At 31.7% G+C, this 5,592-nt stretch overlaps 1 long non-coding RNA gene across 1 annotated transcript; it reads right to left on the bottom strand.

Annotated features, from left to right (window-relative positions):
- Window positions 1–4,029: 4,029 nt before the first annotated feature.
- LOC107777212 (uncharacterized) lies at window positions 4,030–5,114 on the bottom strand. Its single transcript, XR_001646144.2, has 2 exons — window positions 4,793–5,114; window positions 4,030–4,342 (listed from the first exon to the last, which is right to left on the bottom strand). It is a non-coding gene; the product is annotated as an uncharacterized LOC107777212 (long non-coding RNA).
- Window positions 5,115–5,592: the final 478 nt, after the last annotated feature.

Below are 5,592 nucleotides of genomic sequence, written 5' to 3'. Positions count from 1 at the left end.
AAGAATATGTGGATTAATTCAATACAAGTGATCAATGACGTTAGATTAAGCAAATAAAAGACGTAATAAATTACCAAACCAATGATAGAAATGAGTCCGAGCTCGGTTAATGATTTAAGGGGAACCTGCCTTCAGTTTCGAGCTTGCACTTATGAAGAACTTATGAACAAAAGCAAGAACTTTGAATAACTTTCAGAAACAGAAGTATATTGCCTTGATATGTGTGTTACAGTATCCCTAATGAGTAATTTACGTTTCATTTATATAGTAGGGGAGTCTTACCCTAGGTACAATTCTAAGAAAGGTAAAAACCTTCAATTTCGCTAATCACTAATTTTCTTCCGATACGGTCCAAGATTCACGCCGTGATATCCGGTTGGGCACGAATATCATGGCCCTTTTGTTAGTCATGTGTGATCGTTTTGGCAACGCTCTCCGAAGTCTTGGGACTCGAACCGGACCTGGGGACGTGGTCCTGATGGCTCAGAGGGTAGGTGTCTCGCTCGGGTCTGATACGAGAGGATCTTGGTGTTGATTCCGATTTCTTATTCTTGGTGTTGATTCCGATTTCTTACGCTCGTGTCCTACTCCGTTTGCCTCATCGGGAAATCGAGGTGCTCATTGAACTCGATTTCATCCATATACAAAGATGAAGCAGAAAAAAATTTAATTTCAAATTTCAAATGGTTAATAAAACATGTAATAGCCAGGTCAGCCAAGGTCACAACCTCAAGCATAAGTAATATTATTAAACCAAATTAAAACACAATTTGTATCTCTTTGTATGATGTTTAGCACAATTCGTTGAATTATTTTTTCTCCCCCCCCCCCCCCCCGCACTAGCTTCCCATTTTGCTCCCTTTATGACTAGAACCTGCGATCTTAAGGTAAAAATAATTCATTGAGTTATTTAATCTTGAACAATGTAAAGCATACGAAAATGGAGAAGAAAAGCGTTTAAATAATTATCAAAATTTTCGACGACCGGAGATCATTTATGGGATGTTGTCCGATAATTGGAAAAATCCCGTTGATATAGTATTTCTAAAATTTATTTAATAAATTATTCTTCTTATCGACGATTTCACTAGAAAATTATTTCAGCCACTTAATGGCGCCGCCAATTAACTTCGTCTACTTTTGACAAATTTTCTGTCAATAATAATACGTAATAATATTTCAAAAAATTATATTCTCATATTTCGATGAAAGCTCTTTAAATTTTTTGGGGGTACTTTTGCTACCGATAAAATCCTTCAAAATTTTCAGTATTTCTTGTAGCGGGTACTATACGATGTATTGATTTTACAACAATGTAAATTGATTAGAACGAAGTTACTTTATGTGTTGGTCGTGTCAAAATATTATTTTCTTGGTTCTCCTTTTTGGTATTCTACCCGATGTCTGGTACCTGTAATGGTGTCCGACTAATCTGAATTCGTAAAGCGTAAGACCTTTTAAATTTACCAGGATCTTTTTTATTTTTTGGTTTCAAACCTAACAGAATCCTATTCATCTCACCACAGTTCTTGGTGGTCCTTGGTTCACCGATAGATGCCTCAAACGAGGAGATTTTATTTTATATATGTGTAGCTTAAAATTAATTTGTTTGAAAATTGAAAGCCTTAATATTCTCTCTCTATATATATTCTTCCTTCGGTCTTGTGTTTCAATTTAATTTAATATTTGTACCGGAGGCAGTAACATTTGCTCAACAGACTATATTAAATGTTTTGTTGACCATTTGAAATTTGACAATTTATTTTTGTCTTTCTCTTCTTACAACATTTATTCATAGATGATCAAAACCTGCATTTGCAATTCAAAGATCTAAATTAATCTGATTATAAGATAGGCGTGTATTAAATTCACAGTATCTTTTTTTCCAATATAAATAGGGGTCACTACATCATAACCTTTGCAAATTAAGCAAAGAAATTAAATGGCTTCTTTCATTATTACCTCATTTCTTGTATCTTTTCTTCTGTCCATTCTCTTCACATCATCAACCGTGAAGGGAGATTTAGTTAGTGATATTTGCGCCAAAACACCCAATGCTACTCTTTGCGAGACACTTATAAGATCAGATCCTCGTTCTAAAACCGCAGATCTTGAAACCCTAGGCGCCATCACATTCAACTTGACATCCAAACTTATCGACTCAACATCCGCTCTGGTAATTTCTCTTCGCGATAACGCAACGAACGCAACACTAAAAGGAGTATACTCAAAGTGTATTGACCAATATGCATTTGTAGAACTAAGTAGGGAAAATGCTGAGGGTTTTTTCGAGGCCAAAAAATGTGGACAAGTTGTCCATTTTATGAGTCGTTCAATTGGTGATTTATTGACATGTGATGGTAGCTTTTTTGAACATTCAGTGGTTGAAGATGAGAAGCTACAACAAGCTAGTTTTTCGTTGGAACAATATTGTAGTGCTATTATTGTTATGGCCATTCGTCTCTAGACCATAAAAACCGTATAGAATTTTTACAAATTTGTTAAGTGCTATAATATAAACTATTTTAGCTCCTTATATATGTTTATGTTAATTTTTCGTTGCTTGTAATCCTCTCAAGTCTCTTAAAACCAGTCTTGATCAAATATTCTACTTCCTAATTTTTCATGAAATACTTAGAAAATAATGGTCTTTGAATTCTTAAAATATCACTATTCCATCCATCAATTCTTAAAAGAAGAATTAACCCAATAGCCCCCGCGTGATCTCTTAAACTAAAAATAACATAAATATATATATATATATATATATATATATATATATATATATATATATATATGTATATATATATATATATATATATATATATATATATATATATATATACATACATACATATATATATATATGTATGTATGTATATATATATATATATATGTATATATGTATATATGTATGTATGTATGTATAAAATTTATATAAAATATATGTATTACTGTGTATAATCAATGTATAATCTAATTATACTGACTAGAAAGAGTAAATATTAAATCCGGCCGGCTATTTGTGAATCAATCCACTCTTAATATTAACAAAAGTCATCACTTTTAAGAAATATCTCAAAAGTCAATTGTAAACAAATTTTAACAATTAATAGAGATACTCATACATTAAGATGCATTCGGGGCCTAGTTTGGCATAGTTTGACTTGCCACAAAATTTAAGGAAGAAACGTGTCATTCTTTTTCTGACTAACTAAAAAAGAAAAATATCCAAAGTTTTCATTTTTGATCGAATTCCGTCTAGTAAGCCTCGAGATCTTACAAATGCTGTTGAGAATCGTCATTAACCAATCATGTATCGGGCAGAAAGACATGATGGCATGAAACTCGATTACTAAAAAGGAAAGAATATTACATAAATTGGGACGGAGAGAGTAGTGAAAAACAAAATGAAACTAAGGGAGGAGGATTTAATTTTACTTTTAATACATTATCTACTTCCCTTTTTGCTGCACGAAGACTTGAGGGAGGATTTAGTGGGGCGGAAGCACCGAACCCCCTTCGTCGAAAAATTACATTATATATATAAAGCAAAATTTATTTTGTGCCCTTACATATTATATTTTGAATCCCTTTGTCATAGCCTGAAAGCATAACTTACTGGTCGATGGGTTGGACCAACAACCTCACAAAGATTTTGAATCCTTTTAGCGAAAATTTTGCCTCCGCCACTGCTCGAGATTCATTTAGTTCCTCTTTATTGTTTGACAAGTGTAGCTTCTGTGTCATCTCTTTATAGTTCTTGCACTTTGGAATAATCTAATTTATCCTTGTATTATGTTCTTGTGATATATTTGAATATAGTCTAAGAAGACAAATTCCTCAATTGGCAAAGGTTGAGGTAATTGTGTCATAAGTCACAGTTTCGAGTTGTGTGCCAACGTGAATTAATTCTGGTAGTTAACTGAAGGAGGGTAGAGGGGTGGCCCTATCATCCCTGAGTTTCAAATGCTCTGGTCGGCTCCAGACGGATTTCTTCGTCATAAAAAATGTTTTCTCATACAAATGTTTATGAATTAGAGAATTATTTGATTGAAAGTTCACAAAAAAAAATGCTATAACCTCAATAAAAAAAATGAGAATATATCTAAAAAGGGAAAGAGAGAGAAACCAATCTTTTCCAACTATCATAACTATAGCAAATCTTAGAGAGTGAAGGCAACAAAAAGAAACAAGAAGAAAGAAGACACTAAAATTGGCTTTTCAAATATATAATTGGCTCCATTCTTTTTAGGTCCTTTGCGAAGAAGGTCTGCTCCACCATATACTCCTCTTCTCTGATGAACAACTTTATGCACATCCTTTCTTTCATTATTTGCAACTGCAAACAATTCATTTAGTTAATTATAAGTAATTTACACTAGTATTAAATATGGGAAAGCCAAGAAAAATTCAAGAATTAACCAAATGATGAAACATGAAGCTACTCTTGTAGAGAAGATCTTGAATCAAAATGATGTTTATTTATAAGGACATAGTTTGTTTCGATTTAATATTGATTATGGTTACTTAATAGGCAGTTATTATTAAATAATCATGTTCCAAAAAATTATTTTGAAGACATACATTAGTATTAGTTGAAAATATTTTCATGTATGATAATAAAAAATACCAGACCGATGCACAAAGCATTCCACATTCACGTAGGGTACGACCGTACGGGGAAGGACAACACCTCAAAGGGTGTAATGTAGACAACCTACCATAATGCAAGCATTAGTGGTTACTAATCAAAATTCTAAAAAAACAATTAAAAAGAAGAAGAACTTACTCTTTTCTTTGTTTTCATTAGGGAAGATAAGTTCATGATTTGTGGATTTTGGGGTGAATTTGCAAGTGGAGTATGGCAAAATTTGCAAGAATATAATGAGGCAAAGCCATGAAACTAATACAAGAACCTTCATGGCTATTTTTGTAAAATTAGTTCTACCTAAGAGTTAGTAAAGGATTTTAAGGGCTATTTATAAAGATTTGTATTTAAATGTCCAAAGAATCTTTAAAAGTTTGGCAAAAGAATTTTTCTAAGTGCAGCCAATGTGCTAGCTAGGAAAACACTAATGGAACAATGAAAATCAATTAGATTTTGAATTAAATTTAGGCGCAGCTTTTGAAAATGCAAAAAAAAAAAAGTGATATAAAAAATGAATCAAAATACTATTTAAAAAGTAGCTAAACAGAAATGTTATTCCTCATTCCAACACGTGTATGGTGGAACTAAAAGCATAATAGGGCAATTTTTGAGAATCTAATTCTCATTTACAAATCAAATTGTCCTAGTCATTAAAATTGTTAATCAAGAAATTTAAAAGATATTTACTAGTTATTTAATGGAATTATCAAATACCCCATCCTTTTCAGTTTATGTGACATTTGAAATTTATAGTCTTAAATATACTATAATATTTATGTGACTATAAAATCATGTCACTGAGAATAAATAAGACGATTAAAGTTAAATTATTTTAAATATAAAAATACGTTATTCCATTATATACGAACTAAAAAAATAATATCACATAAATTAGTCGATCCTTAAATTAAAAAAAGTAGGTAGTCAATTATTTGTTTATG

The sequence above is a fragment of the Nicotiana tabacum genome, chromosome 9 (genome assembly GCF_000715075.1).
Source record: "Nicotiana tabacum cultivar K326 chromosome 9, ASM71507v2, whole genome shotgun sequence".
Classification (NCBI taxonomy): domain Eukaryota; kingdom Viridiplantae; phylum Streptophyta; class Magnoliopsida; order Solanales; family Solanaceae; genus Nicotiana; species Nicotiana tabacum.
The sequence above is the reverse complement of the archived record's forward strand: the minus strand, read 5'-3'. Positions and strand labels throughout refer to the sequence as shown.